This window comes from Canis lupus, chromosome 20 (genome assembly GCF_048164855.1).
Source record: "Canis lupus baileyi chromosome 20, mCanLup2.hap1, whole genome shotgun sequence".
Classification (NCBI taxonomy): Eukaryota; Metazoa; Chordata; class Mammalia; order Carnivora; family Canidae; genus Canis; species Canis lupus.
Genome location: NC_132857.1, coordinates 2,123,318 through 2,143,691, shown reverse-complemented (window position 1 = coordinate 2,143,691; position 20,374 = coordinate 2,123,318). Strand labels below are relative to the sequence as shown.

At 41.5% G+C, this 20,374-nt stretch overlaps 1 long non-coding RNA gene across 1 annotated transcript; it reads right to left on the bottom strand.

Moving 5' to 3' along the window:
- Positions 1-212: 212 nt before the first annotated feature.
- On the bottom strand, positions 213-19,482 carry LOC140611605 (uncharacterized). The gene is made up of 2 exons (XR_012012702.1): positions 17,168-19,482; positions 213-752 (listed from the first exon to the last, which is right to left on the bottom strand). It is a non-coding gene; the product is annotated as an uncharacterized lncRNA (long non-coding RNA).
- Between the last annotated feature and the right edge of the window lie 892 nt (positions 19,483-20,374).

Below are 20,374 nucleotides of genomic sequence, written 5' to 3'. Positions count from 1 at the left end.
TCTGATATTAGTGTAAACCATCTCTGCTCTCTTTTGGTTACTATTTTCATGGATTATCTTCTTCTGTTCCTTCAATTTAACCTACTTGTGTCTCCGAATCTAAAGTGAGTCTCTGTTACACAACATATAGTTGGATCATATGTTTTTATTCACTCTGTCAATCTCTATTTTCTGATTATTTACACATAAAATAATTACAAAATAATAATTACTTAATTTTGTCATTTTTTCCAGCTTTATTAAGATATAATTGGCATATAACATTGCAAAAGTTTAAGGTATACAATGTGATCCTTTGATACATATATATATTGTAAAATATGTAATACAATAATATTAGTCAACACACCCTTCACATCACATAATTAACATTTTGTTGCTGTTGTTCGGGCGACAACATTAAAGCTCTACTCTTTATCTACATAATATTTCTTTAAAGTTTTTATTTAAATTCCGATTAGTTAACATAAACTAAGGTTTCAAACAAGGAATTTAGTGATTCATCAGTTTCATGCAACACCCAATGCTCATCACAAGTATCCTCCTTAATACCCATTTTCCCAACTCTCTCTCCACATTTTCCTTTAGCTCTTTGAGCAACTTTAAGATAATTTTTAAAAGATCATTGTGTAATATGGGGTGTCTGGTAGCTTAATCTGTTGAGTATCCCACTCTTGATCTCAGCTCAGGTCTTGATCTCAGGGATGTGACTTCAAGCTCTGTTTTGGATTCCACATTGGGTGTAGAACTTACTTTAAAAAAAATTGAACACCAATAAAAAATAAATTTATAAATAAAAAAAAGAAAGAAAACCCAAAAGACTCCACCCAAAGATTGCTAGAACTCATAAAAAAAATTGTGTAGATCTGCCGTTAGATGTTTTCAAGGACAGTTTCTGTTGATTTCCTTTTAATGAGCCATAATTTCTTGTACCTTTGCATGTATTGTGATTTTTTAATTAAAAAGTAGATATTTGTATCTACTGGAAATCAGATTCTCCTCCTTCCTGAGTCTTTATTATCTTACAATATTGTTTTTGGTTGTTGTGACGGTTGTTGATGCCACTGTAGGCTATCTCCGTGCCAGAATCAGCTGCAGGTGTAAAATTAAGATCATCCAGGTCTTTTCAGAGACTTTCTCTGAGCATGTACAGTCCCATTCTAAATTTCCCCATATGTGAAATTGTTTTCTAATGTCCTAGTCTTTAATGTCTGGTTCCCAAAAGTGAGAGAAAGAAAAAAATTAAGGGGAGAGGAAAAAGGTGTTGACTCTTTGAATCCTCTGGAAGTTACTTCAACCTGGAGGGAAGGGGGATTGTAACAATGGGAGGAGGTACAATAGACACCTGCATCTTTGTGATCAGACCTTGAGATTTGGAGGACAGGGTCTATTTTTGCCCCGTTTGGTTCCTGCAAGCTACGTGCAAACTGCTACAGGAACAGGTGCACAGCTGCTTGCCACAGTGGCTGGTAGTGGGGGATTGGTAGTTACTACTGAAATTGACCAAAATTACCTGCGATTTGCCATCCAAGATATCCCCTGGAATTTACAAGACTTCAATAGATTCCAGAGTTCTGAAATAGTTGCAGCAGGCAGATTCTGCAAGTGTAATTGTTATCTCAATGGGGAGACAGCTTCCTGGTTCTTCCCCACCATCTTGTGAGAATCCTCCATAAGGTGTTTTTAATATTTAATAATTTTATTAATTTTTCCCACAAAAAAGTGCCTCCAACAATGTTACATTAAAAACCTAACATTTAATGTATTTCATTTCAACTTTATTATTATGTATCTTTTGTGCATTTATTTCTCTAATTCTTGAAAGTACACAATTAGATATGAATGTAATTTTGTTACCTGGTTCTATATCAGATGCTATTCTAGATTGGCCCTTGGTAATAATGCTTTGATTATGTTAGTGATGTATTTCAATCATAACAGTTCTATTAAATAATTTCATGAGACATGTATTTTTGCCATGTGATAAAAGTGTAATTGTTTGGCTATTTCATTATGCCATGGTGGTACTTAAGTGACATAAGCAATATGAGTTTTTTTAAAAACATTGGTTTTCAAAAGGTTATATCACTCTTACTTCTAGGATAGGATTGGCTTTGATTAGTTCCTGGGACAATGTATCTCAGTAGTTGTATAACTACAAAATAGTCACTGAAAGAATAAGTGTGATATTCAGGGTAGAAAATCACAGAGATAGAGAGATACAAAAGTACCCGTGAGGGGGTTCTTCCTGCAAGAATAACGATATCTAGTTTTTCCTGGTAAATCATAATTTTTGTCTAACAGATCACTCCTGAATAAAATATGAACAGAGGAAAATAATTTTCTTGTTAAATTACTATAATGGGGATATACTTCTAACCACATAAATAACAGAAACGTCTTTCAATAATTTAAAAATGCATATGCCAAAGCGAATTACATGTTAAGGCTAGTTGCACTGGTAACTCTCACTGAGGCTCACTAAGGCATGACTCCTGAGCTACAAGAGTCAAGTGTACATTCTTTTTCATACAGTTTAGACAGGGTAAAGCATATGTTACTTTATAAAGTATTGTTAAAATACTGTGAGCTCCTTAAGGGTAAATAGATAAGATGGTAAAAATTTTATAAAAGGAACACATCTGTAGAGAGAAAGTGAGGAGAATAGAAAGAGACTGATGACATAAGGATATAATTGATGAAGCAAAGTATCACTAAAATGTGAGAAGAGATGGAAGGCAGAGCATCAGAATTAACAAAAAGAGGACATTTTTTCTTTTCTGAGATTAGAAGAAAGGTGGAAAATATGTAAAAATTTAAAACTTTTTCCCAATGAACAGGAAAATTAATAGAACCGATGTGATAGTCCTCAATCTTTCCAATAAAGAAAGAGGAATATTATAAAAGAAAAGTAGGGTAAGGGTCCTTGGGTACTGGAGGAATATGAAATATTTAGAGATGAACATAAAACTTGTTTAAAGCAAGGAGTACACCTATTTCATGAGTGGATAACATGAACCAGAAATGTAATAGATTAGTCCAGTTTCCTGACTTACTCAATAATATTTCAGCAATCAGGGAGTAACAAAATTTAATTATAGGGTTGGCCCAGCATTTGAAGCCAACTAATAAAAATTTAACTAAAATAATATCTGCAGCCTGTGACTACTGAATATTTGAAATTTCTTCCCTCTCTGTAAGGAAGATCCTTTATTAACCATACAATAACCTATAGGGAGTTAAAGCTACTGTGGTACATATCACTGGAAGAATAAAAAAACTCTGGACTAGAACAAATGAATCATCTGAATAATTGGAATCTGCATCTGCTGTAAGCTAAATTGAGTAGATTGGCTAATTTATCCTTATGAGATGCAGTGAAATGCCGGGACACCTGCACCCCGATGTTTATAGCAGCAATGGCCACGATAGCCAAACTGTGGAAGGAGCCTCGGTGTCCAACGAAAGATGAATGGATAAAGAAGATGTGGTTTATGTATACAATGGAATATTACTCAGCTATTAGAAATGACAAATACCCACCATTTGCTTCAACGTGGATGGAACTGGAGGGTATTATGCTGAGTGAAGTAAGTCAGTCGGAGAAGGACAAACATTATATGTTCTCATTCATTTGGGGAATATAAATAATAGTGAAAGGGAATATAAGGTAAAGGAGAAGAAATGTGTGGGAAATATCAGAAAGGGAGACAGAACGTAAAGACTGCTAACTCTGGGAAACGAACTAGGGGTGGTAGAAGGGGAGGAGGGCGGCGGGTGGGAATCAATGGGTGACGGGCACTGGGGGTTATTCTGTATGTTAGTAAATTGAACACCAATAAAAAATAAATTTAAAAAAATTTATCCTTGTGATTATTCCAGATGATTTGACCAAAACCAAAATATGGAATTATGAGATATATTACACAGAAAATGTTTTGGTTGGATAAATACAGTTGCACTGACTTTACTCTAGAAGCGACATTAAAAGGAGACAGGTTTTCTTTGGCTTTGGAAGAATATACTTAAAGATTACATTCAAAGTTCTTACTACAAGCTTAGAAAAAAGTGCCTCGCTATCCTTTATCTCAAACACACCAATAGACAAGCAAAACAAACAAAAACTCTAGCCTGCACAACCATCCAACCCCTCTCTTTTCATGGGCCCCTTTGTAATACAGTAACTCTGTAATGAGCACTTGCACCTATATGGACTCATGAATAATAAATGTATTTAACAATCCATTAGCTGTTTTCTTCAATGCTTTTATTCCCCAAAACCTACCACAACCCCCAGGTTTCTGAGCTTTCTAAACCAATCCAAGATCTAGACACTGATAGTTGAGAAAGCATGTATCTTTCATTAACCTCAACCCCCCTGCTGATCTTCCTCACAAAGACAAATGACAACCAAAACCACACCCTTTACTTTTCAGACAGAAGGAAGGAAGGAAGGAAGGAAGGAAGGAAGGAAGGAAGGAAGGAGAGAGAGAGAGAAAGAGAGGGGAAGGGAGGGGGAAAGAGGAGAGGGGAGGAGGGGATCTGGTTTGAAGTGTCCAAGGATATAGTTCAGTAAAATCCTACATTCCTATTTTTCCTCAGCCAAACCACCAACTAATAAAAGAGGGGAGAAAATAAATAAATAAATAAATAAATAAATAAATAAATAAATAAATAGATAGATAGAATGAAATATTTGTTGTGTGCTATTACGTGTCAAACACTTTATGTACACTGGATTGTTTAATACATAGACCATTTCTGGGAATAAGATGGTACTCTCTTCCTTTTGCAGATGAAAAAGCTGAGGACCATAAAAGAGGGGGTAGAGTCACTCCATTTCAGTCTGTTTTGAAAAATAGCAGTATTTTTTCTTCACTAATCTATAACTAAGAGCAAAAAAATATATACAACATATTAAAAAACAGGAAGATAACTTGCCCTGCTTTGTTCTCGATTCTCTGGTCCTTTGTTTGCCACCACTTAGAGCGAGAAGGGATACTTCAAATAAACACTCTGGATTGTTCTTCACATGAAAGTGCTTTACGGCTAAATCCTCCTCAAGTACCATCTTCCTAAAATACAAATATTTTTTTTCTACATTGGAGTCTATAACAAACTGTTTTATCTAAGAGATAAAGCTAGCTGGTGAGAAAAAGTATGTACAAAGCCTCAGAAATAAGGTGATGAGGGATCCCTGGGTGGCGCAGCGGTTTGGCGCCTGCCTTTGGCCCAGGGTGCGATCCCGGAGACCTGGGATCAAATCCCACATCGGGCTCCCGGTGCATGGAGCCTGCTTGCTTCTCCCTCTGCCTGTGTCTCTGCCTCTCTCTCTCTCTGTAACTATCATAAATAAATAAAAATTAAAAAAAAAAAGAAATAAGGTGATGAAATATTATTTAAAATACTTAATAATCTACAGATTGACAATGCACATTATCTTAAGAAAACTTATATACATTTATATACGTGTGTGTGCGTATATGTATATATTCCAGTTACAGCAAAGGAAGCTAAGATACAGAATTCCTAAAGATTCATAATACCACTGATGAATTTATTTCCTGTCCAATCTCTCTTTAAAAATATGTATTTTTGTCAAATGAGCATATCCCCAAAAGGATCTTTACTAAAACCAAGATTAATTCTTTAATAATTATTGAATGCTGAATCCTGGGAGATACTGTGCTGATTACTGGGTTAGTAGCAGGAATAAAGATAAATATGATCCCTGCCCTCTTGGAACTTACCTCCCCGTGTAGAAGAAGACATTCAAGGATTACAGAAAAAATCATTATAATTGTGATGAGGGCTCAAGAGAGATACAGGATGCTCAAGAACATTTTATAGTACAGCATTAAAGATCCTATCTAAATAATAGAGAAGTTTGTCGCAACCAGAAGTCATTATTTCTGTAACACATTCAAAAATCGAATTGGATAATTTCTCAGAAAATGTTTAAGAAAGAAAGTTCAACCTAAGCCAAGCCCTAGGCTTTGTACCTTGCATAATTTATTTAATTTACTTTTACCACAAAATTACGAGGTACCTATCGACAGATCTTGGTTTCATTCTCTAATTTGCCATGCTACCGTGTGTCTTGCACACTAATTATTAGGACAGAAACTTAAAAAATAACCTAAACAGTATGTGAAAAAGTTCTCAGTACTGCTTTCCATCTAAATCGTCAAAACCCGTACACAAACATTGCACAGTTATCCGTTCCAGCTCTCTTCCTGTCTCTGCAAACATGCGTTACCAGACAGTACAAAGACCACAATCACAAAATAAATAAGACTACAACGATGGCCCAGCGCCCTGCTCTCCTGCTCCCCCCACCTCCTTCCAGCCTACAGCACCCTGTGGTTAATTCCTCTCTCAGAGCAAGGCAATACCTCCATTGTCCCCACCCAGAAAATTGCTCCTCTGTCAGCATCCAACAGCAGCAGTGGTAGTTCTGAGTTCTGCTATAAATAAGCGAAGAGGAGACACACAAGTCGAGTCTTAAGGTAAGTGGGTTGACCAAAACAAGAAACAGACAAAATTTAATATTCTCACACTGTTTTTTCTTGTATTATTTGTGGATGATTCTAGGCAGCAGAGAGGGAACTGTAATAGCTTTTATGTCCCTATAAATATTTGTCCATTTTTAGGGCCATTTTTGGAGTCCCCCCTACCATTTCTTTATTTTGAATTCATGTTCAGCCAGTTATGACTGCTTTATCTTTGGAGATTTTTAAAAAATCAAATTTCAAGTTTAAGATTTTGTTTGAATGTAACAATAGATAAAATGTCTATAAATCAACAAGATGCTACTGTTATACACTCTTCTCAGGTAAGAGGGGGAAATTATTGCTTAGCTTTTGAGAAAAATCCCCTTATGATAATGAAAACCTTTGAGATAGCAGCAATAATTGCCATATGATGTAAATTGAAGGCAATGATTAATAAGCCTTGATTACCTTCAAGGTCTTCGGATCCCTCCATAACCTCATATACCATTCTGTACCCTTCAGAGGCAGACGTTTTGCCAACAGGCATTTCACTCATGAGTAATCTAAGCCCAAGTTTGTCCTTGAATAGGCGCTAAGGTTGCACATTTCATTGTAACTTCAATTCTGAACTAAAAGCTTTTATCAAAGACTTTCATCAAGATTAATCTCAGAATGCCTTTTATGCCTGTTGATTTTAGTTGTCACAAAAAGCCAAAGTAAACTCTAATCTTCAAGACTCTAATTCCCATAAGGCTCTGAATATCCCTTTTTGACTACATTTCTTATCTCTATCTGACACCTGCAATATTTCTATTGGGCCTTTTGAGACTCAATTATCAGCAAAATGGCCTTCTCTGAACATTCTCTTCACTTCCTGCTTTAAAACCTGATCAAGCCTTCAGCCCTCTTCTCTGCAGCTCAAAGTCCAGACTCTGCTACTAGGAGGCCCGGAGGTAGACAAGATGACATTCTTGTATTTTGTTACTCCTTCCATACCATTCTTCCTCCCTCCTCCATAGACACATTCCATTTAAATTTCATAACATTGCACTACAGCATGAATTCCGGTTTCCTTGCTGCAGTGCTCCAACAATCTTGTCTTCCTCCATCCAATTCCTTGAAGATTTTAGTCCCTAACTCCCCAACACCGTCTCAAACCCTATTCCTGTCATAATTTTCAGTTGACCTCAATGTCCACATAGATGATCGACCCAATACATTGTCATTCAATGCCCTGACCTTCTCTCCTCCAATGATTTTATCCTCGAGAGAATCTATAATTCATTGGTTCAAAAATCGGTGTCCATCGAAAGATGAATGGATAAAGAAGATGTGGTCTATGTATAATGGAATATTCCTCAGCCATTAAAAACGACAAATACCCACCATTTGCTTCGACATGGAGAACTGGAGGGTATTACGCTGAGTGAAATGAGTCAATCGGAGAAGGACACACATGATATGGTCTCATTCATTTGGGGAATATAAACAATAGTGAAAGGGAATAAAGGGGAAAGAAGAAAAAAATGAGTGGGAAATATCAGAAAGGGAGACTGAACATGAGAGACTCCTAACTCTGGGAAACGAACTAGGGGTGGTGGAAGGGGAGGAGGGCGGGGGGTGGGGATGACTGGGTGACGGGCACTGAGGGGGGCACTTGACGGGATGAGCACTGGGTGTTATTCTATATGTTGGCAAATTGAACACCAGTAAAAAATAAATTTATTAAAAAAATAATAAAATAAAATAAAATCTATTGTCTCTCACCCTTTCATACCTTAACTTCTATCCTTAAGTTGTGTGATCAATCATAATCACCTCCTTGCGTATACCCTGAACTCTCCTGCCCTTCTCTTGCCTCCTGTGTTTGGCTAAACCACAATCTTATTTATGTCCAATTCTCTGCCTATTCCATGCTCGCATCTGTGCATATAAACATGGCTGGGGAAAATAAATAAGTAAATTGACTGGTCTTATTTACATTTATGATCTCTAATTTCAAATGGGACCTCAATGCTGTCTAGGAATCATTCTGTATTTCCATCCTCCTAAACAACTATTACATAGCTCCAACTCTCTCCTAAAATTTCCAACTTTGTAAGTCTTACTTTCAACTGATGACCTTGCTTTCTATTTTAAAATAGAAGCAAACAGACAAGAACTTCTACAAACTCTCACAACCACGTTCACCCACCTACCTGCAACTGCTGTCTTACTACGGAGTGAATTCCTTCATGCTCCTAGCAAAGAGAAATCTCTCCATTTGTATACTAGGTTTTTTTTTTTTTTTCCCCCATCTAGCCCAGGGCATTGTCTTGGCAATTTTTCCTTCTCTCCCCAATATCAATAATTTTCCCTCTTTCCTAGATTTTTTTTCCATTTGCTAACAAATATGCTTTTTCTTTTCTTAAAACTTTTACTTGATCCTGCTTCACTTCATAGCTACATTTTTCCCCTTCTCTTTAGCAAATCTCCTTGAAAAAGTTGTTTATACTTGCTGTCACCACTTTTCTTTCCCATTTTCTCTTGAAAACTATTAAAGCTATCAAGCTCTAATACTCACCACCGCATCCAACCACTCATCTTAATGTTATTAAATCCAGGAGACAGTTCTCAATCTTTATCATATTAGGTCAGTTAGCAATCTGTGATGCAGCTAATTGTTTTCTTCACATGATTTCCAGGATACCACATTCTCTTGGTTTTCTTCCTATACACTATAGCTTCTTCATAACCTCTTTTATTGTTTCCTTCTTGTCTCCAGATATCTTAATGTTGGAGCATCCAGTTCAGAGGGATTTCTCATCTTCTAACTATACTAATTCCTTAAGCAATTTCAATTATCCCACAATAAGCAAATTAGAAATGCCAAACCTGCCTCCTCGCTTTAATGCAAAAGAAGGGATTTAAAGGCTTAGGGAGACTGGAATGTTAAAGTGGACTTGTCATTTAATATCAACTTATCCATACTGGGAGGGTCCATAGCACATATTTCTTACTATTGTGAGAAATAAACTTGAGAAGGGAACCCCAGCATCTTTGAAATGTTCAGTGATTGCTCTTCTCTATAGGCTAGACCTTACAATGCGGACTGGTCACCAAATTAGAGAACTTAAATGCAATGAAAGTAAATGGACCCCAAGTGGCAGCCCTCAACTGACAAAGTCAGGTGTGGTTACCATAATGGATAGCAGAGTCGAAGCAGTCATCAGAATGGTCTGATTTACATTGACATATGGCATTGGCTAGTCAATCAGTGTTCCTGGTAGCGTAGAATAGAAATAGATGGGAAGTCTATTAAATTCTCACTTTATCTATAAATAGGAAGGTTCTAGGTCATAAAAACAGTCATGGCCCCTCAATTGTTCTCAGAGGTGAGCCAGTTTTTAGATTCAGAACCCCCCTGAACGAAAGGGAGGCTGTGTACCCTTGAGGAAGAACCCCAGTACACTGGCAAAAATTTATACTGTTGGTGATCCCTAGGTGGCTCAGCGGTTTGGCGTCTGCCTTTGGCCCAGGGCGTGATCCCAGAGTACTGGGATCGAGTCCTGCGTCGGGCTCCCTGCATGGAGCCTGCTTCTCCCTCTGCCTGTGTCTCTGCCTCTCTCTCTCCTCTCTCTATGACTATCATGAATAAAAAATAATAAAAAAAATCTTAAAAAAAATTATACTGTTAATCTTTCTCCCAACCTTCCTCAAAGTGACCTACAGGCTTTAGTCAGGGTTAACTGCATGGTGGGAAAAAGAGAAAATCAGTTTTCAGAGACTACTCAACACCGACTTAGAACTGACACCAATTCAGAAGATCCAAAGCATCACCGTGATCTACCGGCCAGAATAGGAGTTTATGAAGGTCAAGAGATCAACAGAATTTTAGGTCAACTCTGTGTCCCGGTGAGCCCAGTGGGTCTCCTACCCCCTTCTGTGGTTATTTTTCCAGCTGCAGAATCCATAACTGGGTCAGATATAGTGGTGAGACATTTGCATGTCAGAGAGGGAGAAATAAATATGCCAAATACTCACTCCTACGTCAGTGAGTTCCAGGGGTCCAGAGGTACGGGTCATGTTTAAAGACGCCTTCTAAGGTAAAGAATGCCTTGCTGCATCTGGCCCCTTGTGCAATCAGAAAGGCAGAAGCTCTGGGGGCCTCCTTGGATTGGGGAGGCAACGTTCTCTTCATGGGGGCATTTTAATCCATCATTTATTGCGTGACCTGAAAAGCTGCTAGTTTCGACTGGGGCCTCGAACAGAAGGCTCTACCAAACGTCCCGGTGGCCGTGCAAGCGGCTCTACCCTGTGCCGTATGACCCGCTACAACCAATGAGCTTGGAAGGTCAGTGGCAGATGCTATTTGGAGCCTCTGGCAAGTCCCTGGAAGCGAACAACACGAGCCCTTAGGATGTTAAAGCTAAACTCTGCCATCTTCGCAAATACTTACTCTCCTGAAAAACAGCTCCTGGCCCAGAACGGGGCTTAGTCAAGACTGGGCGTCCACCCAGGATGCCCGGGGCCCGAGTCGCGCACCATGAACTGGCTGCTATCCGACCCGCCCAGACACAAAGTGGCAGGGCCCGCAGTGTTCCACCCCGGGGAAGGCAGCAGGTACGGGAGTGGCTCAGGCACAGGGCACCAAGGGCCCAAGGCCCTCTCCGCCACACTGCCTCCTCTCCCAGCCGCACCCAGGGCCCCATCGGTGTTTCCCACAAGTAGCCACCAGAGGAAAATTCTGGCCTGATTTACAGGTGGTTTGGGACAATATGCAGACACTACCCGGAAGTGCTGCAGCATTACATTCCCCTTTTCTGGGACATCCCTGAAGGACAGTGTTGAGAAACCCTCCCAGTGGGCAGAACTTCGAGCAGTGCTGCTAACTGTCCACTTTGCTCGGAAGGAGAAACGGCCAGAATATGACTACACGCTGATTTATAGACTGTGGCCACTCTCTCCCCAGCCACCCGACATTGCCCAACAGGCTCACGAACAAAGTAGCCGTGGTTACAGGGATGGAGGTAATCACGGGCTCAGCTAAACAGACCCCACCTCCCAAGACTGACCTGCTGGGCCACTGCTGGGTGTCCAATCTGTCAACAGAGAAGACAGCGCTAATCCCTGTGACGGCACCAATCCCTGAGGTGGTAGCCAGCTCCCAGGGGGCACACGGATTACACTGGACTGTGTCCACCATGCAAGAGGCAGAGTTTTGTCCTTACTGGAACACCTTCCCTAGATGTGGGTTTTCCTTCTCTGCATACAATGCTTCTGCCCAAACTACCATCTGTGAACTTGCAAACTACTTCACCCACCATCACGGGGTGCTACGTAGCATTGCTGCTGGTCAAGGAACTCATTTCACAACAACGGAACCGGCTCATGGGATTCCCTCGTCCGAACTTGTTTCCCACCCTCGGTTCTGAAGCAGCTGGCCTCAGAGAGCAGTGGAACAGCCTTTGGAAGGCTCAGTCACACTGCCAACTGGTCGACAACGTGCAGGGCTACAGCAAAGCTCTCCGGAAGGCGGTGTGTTCTCTGAATCGACATCTGACATGTAGCGCGGTTTCTCTCATAGCCAGGATTCGGAGTCTAGAAATCACAGGGTAGGAGTGGCACCACTCTCCCCCCACAGTGATCTACTAGTAAAATTTTTGTTCCCTCGTACTGATACCTAATGCTCTGCTAGTTTAGGAGTCTTGGATCCAAATAGAGGAACGCTTCCACCAGGAAACACAAGAACGATTCCACTGAACTAAGAGTTAGGAATGCCACCAGGCCACATCGGACAACTCCTACCTAGGAATCAACAGGTAAAGAGCTGCTGTGCTGGCTCTGCTGATTGATCCTGACCATCAGGGAGAAATCAGACTGCTAGTCTACACTAGAAATAAGGAATATACTCTGCCTAGAATATCAGAAATACTTTAAGGCATTAAAGTATTACCAGCTAGAACCACGTGACCACAGAAATGAGGACTATTAATTATAAGTACTTTTTCCTATTTTGTTACGTTTGTGTGTGTAATATACTTGCATGGTATGTACAACAGTATTTGCTTAGCATATATATTAATACATGCAGCAGATATTTTTTCTTTCCTCTTATTCCCTTATGTAACATAAGATGGTGCAAGTATTGTTAATTTAAAAATTGTTAATTTGACACTATTTGGCATTTATTTATTTAAAAGATTGTGTCTATTTATCCATGAGAGACACAGACAGGAGAGGCAGAGACACAGGCAGAGAGAGAAGCAGGTTCCGCACAGAGAGCCCGATGTGGGACTCGATCCCGGGACCCCAGGATCATCCCTGGGCTGAAGGCGGATCCTCAACCACTGAGCCGCCCAGGCGCCCCACTATTTGGTATTTATTTATTTATTTATTTATTTATTTAATTTATTTTTAATTTTTATTTATTTATGATAGTCACACACACAGAGAGAGAGGCAGGGACACAGGCAGAGAGAGAAGCAAGCTCCATGCACCGGGAGCCCAACGTGGGATTCGATCCCGGGTCTCCAGGATCGCACCCTGGGCCAAAGGCAGGCGCCAAACTGCTGGGCCACCCAGGAATCCCTGGTACTTAAATTACAGGATAAAAAGTAGAGAAAGCATCATTCAAGAAGTTTACCTCCTCTTCTGGGGAAGCAGGGAAACGGCGTTTCAGGATCTCTGGTAAAATTATCATTTTCCTTATTTGGAGATTAAATATGGTTTAAGGATCTCCTTAAAAGAGTGAGTTCCAAATTCACAGGGGCTAGACCTATGTAGTTAATTTGTATCACCTTGACTGAGCCACAGAGTGCCCAGATACTTGATTAAATAGTATTCTCTGGTGTGTCTGTAAATACATTTCTGGATGGAATTAATATTCGATTCACTTAACTGTGTAAAGCAAATTGCTCCACCGAGTGTGGGTGAGCCTCATCCAACCCAATAAAAGCCTGAATAGAAGAAAAAGGAGAGAATTCATTGTCTCTGCCTGCCTTCAGACTCAAGACTAGAACTATAGCGTGGATCTCCTGGAACCCTGGATTACCAGCTGTAGATGTGAAGTATGTGAACTAATTCCTTATAATAAACCTCACATGGTTCTGTTTCTATTCAGTTTCTCTGGAGGGCCCACACTAATAAACTATAAAACTATTTCATCACCACAAAAATCACTCTCATGCCATCCCTTTGGAGTCGTACCCACCCTCCTCTGCCCCAACCCCACCATCCCTAACTTCTGGCAACCGCTAGTCTGTTCATCTCCATAATTTTTTCAATTTGAGAATGTTTATATATAGAGAGAATCACATTATATAGAACCTTTGAGATTGGCTTTTGTCACGTAACATAATATCCTTAAGACCCATCCAAGTGATGTGTCTATCAAGAGTTTGTTCCTTCTTATTTTGATTAGTATTCCATAATGTGGATGTACTACAATTTGATTAGTCATACACCTACTGACAAACATTGTGGTTGTTTCTAGTTGTTGCCTATTACGAATAATATGTTTGTAGGAACATTTGTGTAGAAGTTTTTGTATAACACAGTTCTCAATTCTCTGGAATAAAAACCCAGTTTTACGGCTCAATCACAGAGTAGTTGCGTATTTAATTTCTAAGAAACTGCTAAATAATTTTCCAGAGTAGCTGAATGATTTTGCATTCCCACCAGTATGTGTAAGAGATTCAGTCTCTGCATCCTTGCCAGCATTACTGTAGTCACTATTTTTTATTTTCGCTGTCCTAGTAGGTGTGTAGTGATACCTCGTGGTCTTAATTTGTATTTTTCCAGTGACGACTGCTGTTGGACATCTTTTTCTATGCTTATTTGCCATCTGTATATACACTCTTCAGTGAAATGTATTCATGCTTTTTGCTTTTTATTTTTTTTCCTTTTGCTTTTTAATTGGATTAATTTTTTTATTCCCCATTTTCTAAAAACTTTTTACTGTGGTAAAACATACATAAAATTTATCATTTAAGTGTATACTGCGACATGAAGTACATTCATAATGTTGTGAAATCACCACCACTGCCCAATTCCAAACACTTTTATCCTCCCAACCAGAAATCCTGTACCCATTAAACAGTAACTTCCAAGTTCCTCTTTCCCCTAACCTCTGGTAACTTCTATTCAGCCGTCTTTGAATTTGACTTTTCTCGGTACCTCCTATAAGTGGAATCGTTTAATTTTTATTCTTTGGTGTCAGGCTTATTTCACTTAGCATAGTATTTTCAAGGTTGATCCATGTTGTAGTATTTCACTCCTTTTAAAGGCTGAATAATATTTTTATCTAGATGTACCTTATTTTGTTTATGCACTCATCTATTAATGAATACTTGAGCTTTCCACCTTTGGATATTATGAATAATGCTGCTATAAACACTGATGTTCAAGTATCTGAGTCTCTGCTTTCAATTCTTTGGGGCATATACCTAAAAGTGGAATTGCTAGATTGATCACATCATAATTCTACGTTTAACTTGAACAGTCATCAAATTGTTTCCACAGCAGCTACGTCATCTTACATTCTCATTAGCAATGCACAATTTCTACATATCCTCACCAACTCTGGTTATCTTCCTCTTTTTAAATAATAGCCATCCTAAAAGGTATAAAGTGGTATTTCATTTCAGTTTTGACTTGCATCTCCCTCCTGGCTAGTGATGTTAAGCATCTTCTCCTGTGCTTACTGGCCATTTGTATATCCATGATCTTCTTTGCAGACATATCTATTCATATCCTTTGCCCATATTTTTTTATTTGAGAGAGAAAGAAAAAAAAAAAAAAAACACACAAGCAGGGGGAGGGGCAGAGGAAGAGGGAGAAGCAGACTCCCTGCAGAGCAGGAAGGCCTACACGGGCTTGATCTCAGGACCCCTGAGACTTGTAACCCACTGAACCACCCAGGTGCCCCTCCTTTGCCCATTTTTGAATTGGGTTATTTTTGAGTTGTACTTCTTTATATATTCTGGATTTTAATCACTTATCAGATGCAAGCTTTGCCAATATTTTTTCGTTCCACATTTAGTCTTGCCACTCTCTTGATAGTGTCACTGGATACTTCAAAGCCTTTTACTGTTGAATCCTGAGAGTTCTCTATTCTGGGTCTAAGTTTTTTGTCAGATATGTGGTTTACAAATGCTTCCAGTCTGTAGCTTTTCTTTTCTTAACTGGGTCCTTCATTGCAGAAGTTTTTAATTTTGATGAAGCCCAATTTATTGCTTTTAGTATCAGGTCAAAGTACTCTTGCCAAGCCTTAGATCCCAAATATTTTTTCCTGTATCTTCTAAAATTGTTATGATTTTATGTTTTACATTTAAATCTATGATCCATTTTGAGTTAATTTTGTATAAGGTGTGAGGTTTAAGTCAAGGTTTTTTTGTCTATAAATATCCAATTGCTCCAGCACCATTCATTGACAACTCTATCCTTTCTACATTGAATGGCTTTTGCATCTTTGCCAAAATCCAATTGAGCATACTTGTGTCTGTTTCTGGGTAGTCTAACCAGTTCCACTGATTTATGTGTCTATCCCTCTGCCAGCACCACATTGTGTTGATTACTGTAACATATGTTATTAAATTTGAGTAGAGTGATTCTACCAATTTCTTTTTAATATTCCAGTTTGCCTTTTCATATAAATTTTAGAATACTCCTGTATCTACAAAAACAAACAAACAAAAAACTTTGCTGAGATTATGAGAGAAACTGTTTCTGACATGCAGTTTGTGAATAATTAATATCTTTACTATGGGTTTTCCGATCCATGAACACAATATGTATCTTCATATATTTATATTTTCTCTGATTTCTTTCATCTGTGTTTTGTCGATTTCACTACAAGTCCTACCCATGTTTATACCTAAGATTGTTTTGTTGTGATTGTAAATAGTATTACATTTTTTATTTTGGTTTCCATGTGTTCATTGCTAGTATATTAAAGTATAATCGATTTTTGTCTATTATTTTGTATCCTGAGACCTTGCTGAACTGTTTTCTAGAAGTTATTTTGTTGATTTCTTGGAATTTTTAAAATAATTTCTTCAGTTAAAAAAATGACAAAAATCTCATTTGTTCGATAAATTAATAGATTGTTTACTTTGTGCCAGATACTGTTCTAACTACTAGATATGGAGGTTACCAAGAAAATTAGGGTTTCTTGACCTCATGGAGCTTAGATTCTAAAGGAAAGATAAGGACTGCAATCAAATTGTCTTCATATCAGTGCCATCAAATAGGCATTAACACTCTCTTATATATGGTAGACTCAGCCGGCGACAGTGTTCTGCCCCTGGAATCACAATGCAAGTTACTATCCTTTCTAGGAGGCATCCTACTAACACACCTCACACTTCCTCAGACCATCTCCCTGTAATTAAATAACAATTTCTTAACTATGGTTAAGTACTATAAAGAAAAAAACAAGAGTAACACAATAGAACAGTACATCATCTAGAACTGACTCTGTGAGGAAGTGACTTTTTTTTAAATCTTCTCATCCCTTTTTTAATGTAAATTCAATTAATTAACATGTATTACTAGTTTCAGAAGTAGAGTCAGTGATTCATCATCAGTCTTCTATAAAACACTCAGTGCTCATTACATCATGTGTCCTCCTTAATGTCCATCACCCAGTTACCCCATCCACCACCCATCTGCCCTCCAGAAACCCTACTTACTTCCTTTCAGAGTCTCTTATGGTGGCACCCGGGTGTTTTAGTGGTTGAGCATCTGCCTTTGGTCCAGGAGGTGATCCCTGGGTCCTGGGAGCAAGTTCCACATCAGGCTCCCTGCATGGAGCCTGCTTCTCCCTCTGCCTGTGTCTCTGCCTCTCTCTCTCTCTGTCTCTCATGAATAAATAAAATCTTTAAAAAAAATGTACATGAACATAAACGGCATAAAGTGATTATTAGTAATTATTCACAAGATGATTAATCACAGCTTTTTCTAATCTCCACAACGAGTTTGCTTTTGATTCTATAGAGAGATATAAATATCCCAGGAACGATCTCCTGCGGAAAGATAACTTCATCGTGATGCTATGCAGTTGGCCAACTCTTTCCTCTCTGCCTATCACAAACATATAAACACACGCATATTTTTCACCTGACAGCTATTTACTTAACCTGTCATGCTTCCATCACCTTACCTATAAAACGTAGTCACTAATGTCTACTTCCAAAGTCTGTTTTGAGAACTAAGGATAACAATAACTATATTGAGATAACTATATATAACTATATTGAGACCCAGGTAAATAGAGGGTATTTAATAAATTATAATTCCCTATCATGAGCTTTTTCCTTTTCACCCCCATCACTTAGATCCCACTTCCAGATATTCATAAAACCATTTAATTCGTGACTAGGGTCTTAGGGGAAATTTTTTTACAAAATTTTAAAGCCTATAGCAAAGCACCTATTAATTCAATGATCAGTGGCATAACACACTTTAACAAAACCTCTCCATAGACTTCCGAAAATATTTTAAGATATTGAACAAGAACATGGCACTGTATGTGACTTTTAGTTGTGGTACAACACCAATTATGTAAAGTTAGCCACTTTCAAATGAAATCTTGTAACAGCAGAAGAGCATATTGTGTACATTTTTGTACCAATGGCAAAATCGGAAAACATGCTTTGAATATTTTAGCATAGAAAGTATGAAATGTTTTAATTCACGCATCTATCACTCAAGAAGGACTTTAAGAATACTGAGTCATGGTGCTTTTGGAAGCTACACTATCCGTATTACGCAGACTGAGAACAACTTGCACCACGTTCTCTCAGACATCTTATTTTACAACACTGAATTTCTCAAGACATAATATTAACAGAAAGATTATTAATGATTCAAAGTAATGTGTTAGGCTTTTAACTAACCAAGATCTTTGTCCTGCCTGTTTCAGAGCAGTTACCCTACTGCTGTTACTCAGCAACCTTCAGAGATCTTCCCAATCTCCCCTCAACCCCAGTCTTACCACTCATTCCTCTGTACTTTCTACAGTATTGTCTTCCGGTGGGACACCATTCCCAGGAAAAGTCCAACTTTTCTCTGTAGTTTTACTATGTGAAAAGTTCCAGAGCTATCCCTGTGCTCCGGCATGATGTCTTTTAGAGCCACCAAATGCCTTATTTCTCTTTTGCCTCCAATTTCTTCCCGCAAAACTCGGTCTCAAGCTTCCTCTGCTCAGCTCCATGTTGAACACATCCGTGTGCTCACTGTGTCCATCGGCAGAAGCAAAACAATAGGTAGCAAAGTAAACCACTTACAATCTTGTTCATTTTTTAAAAAAGATTTTACGTATTTATTCATGAGAGACACAGAGAGGGAGAGGCAGAGACCCAGGCTGGGGGAGAAGCAGGCTCCCTGCTGTGACCTGATGCGGGCCTCGATCCGGGACCCCGGGGTCACGCCCTGGGCCGAAGGCTGCGCTCAACCGCTGCGCCACCCGGGCTGCCCTGTTCAGTTTTCTCTCGGAAAATGTTTCTATCTCTTCTCTCTCAAACCATCTCAGTTTTATCATTATCACGGGCCATTTACGCCTAATTTCACAACTATCCTGGCCAAACCTCCACGGGGCTGTATTTACGCAACGTTTTTCCCAATTTAAAGGCCTCTGGTTAAAGCCTGCGCTCTAAGTGCTTGGAAGGTGACTCGAAAGAACAAGCGCGATGACCGCAGCTGTCCGCCCGCACCGCCCTCAGACACTGTCAGAGACGCCTCCAGAGACGCCCGAGACGACCCCAGACTCAGAGACGCCCTCAGAGACGCCCCCAGAGACGCGCCCCAGACGCCGCCGTGTAGCCCCGGGGGCGCCGCGGCGTCCGGGAGCCGGGTCTGCGGGCCGGTTCCCCCGCCACCGCGGTCCGTCGAGTCCGAGCAGACACACGCCGGGTCGCTCACCGCCGCCGCGCATCCCGAGCTTCCGACGGCCGCGACCGCCGCTCACGAAGGCGGGGGCAGGAGGCGGCGCGGACGGCCGGGCAGGCGGGCGGGCAGGGACCGCGGGGCACCGAGACGAGGCGGCAGCCCGGAGCGCCCGCCGCCCGCCGCCCGCCGCCGTCGCCCTCCCGCCCGGGCAGCGGCTCCGAGGCCCGACACGCCCGAGCGGCCCGAGCCCCAGGCTCCCGCGGGCGCACCTCCGAGCGGCGTCCCCAGGCCCGCCGGGCCCGCCAGCTCCGCTCCGCCCGCCTGCACTCCGCCTGCGCCCCTCCCCCGACGCTCGCCTCCCGCTTCCGGAGCTTCGGCACCTCCGGGCCCCGGAGTCAGCTGACCGGGCGCACCGCGGCGGCCGCAGGACGCGAGCCCGGCGCCCCCGTGACCCCACACGCGACCCCGGTGACGCGGGCGGCGCCGCGCGACTCCATTGGAAGCGGCCGCGGCTGCGCGGTGGAGCAGAGGCGGGCGGGCGGGGCGGGGCGGGGCGGGGCGGGGCCGAGCCGGAGGGGGCGGGCCCTAGTGTAACCCGGGCGGGGCGGGGGCGGGGGCGGGGGCGGGGGGACCCCGGGAGGAGGAGCGCGGAGGGAGGAGGCGGGCCGGGGGCCGGGGGCCGGGGGCCGGGGGCCGGGGGCCGGGGGCCGGGGGCCGGGGGCCGGGCTCTCGAGGGGCCTCCGTCCCTCACTTCCGGGTCGCGGACGTCTGGATCCGGGTCACGGGCGTCCGCCCGCCCGCCCGTCGTCTCCCGGGCTGACCCGGCCGCTTCGGTGACAGCGGCTGGTGACTCGGCGCGAGGCTGGTTGGGTCCTGCGGCCGCTGCGCTCGGCGGCCCCGTCCGCCCGCGACGCCGGGCGCGTCCTCCGCCTGCTGCGCGCTCGGGCCCGGCCGGCCGCCGCCGGGGTCCTCCTGGGCGTGCCGTCGGCGCCGATGCTGAGGGGGGCGCG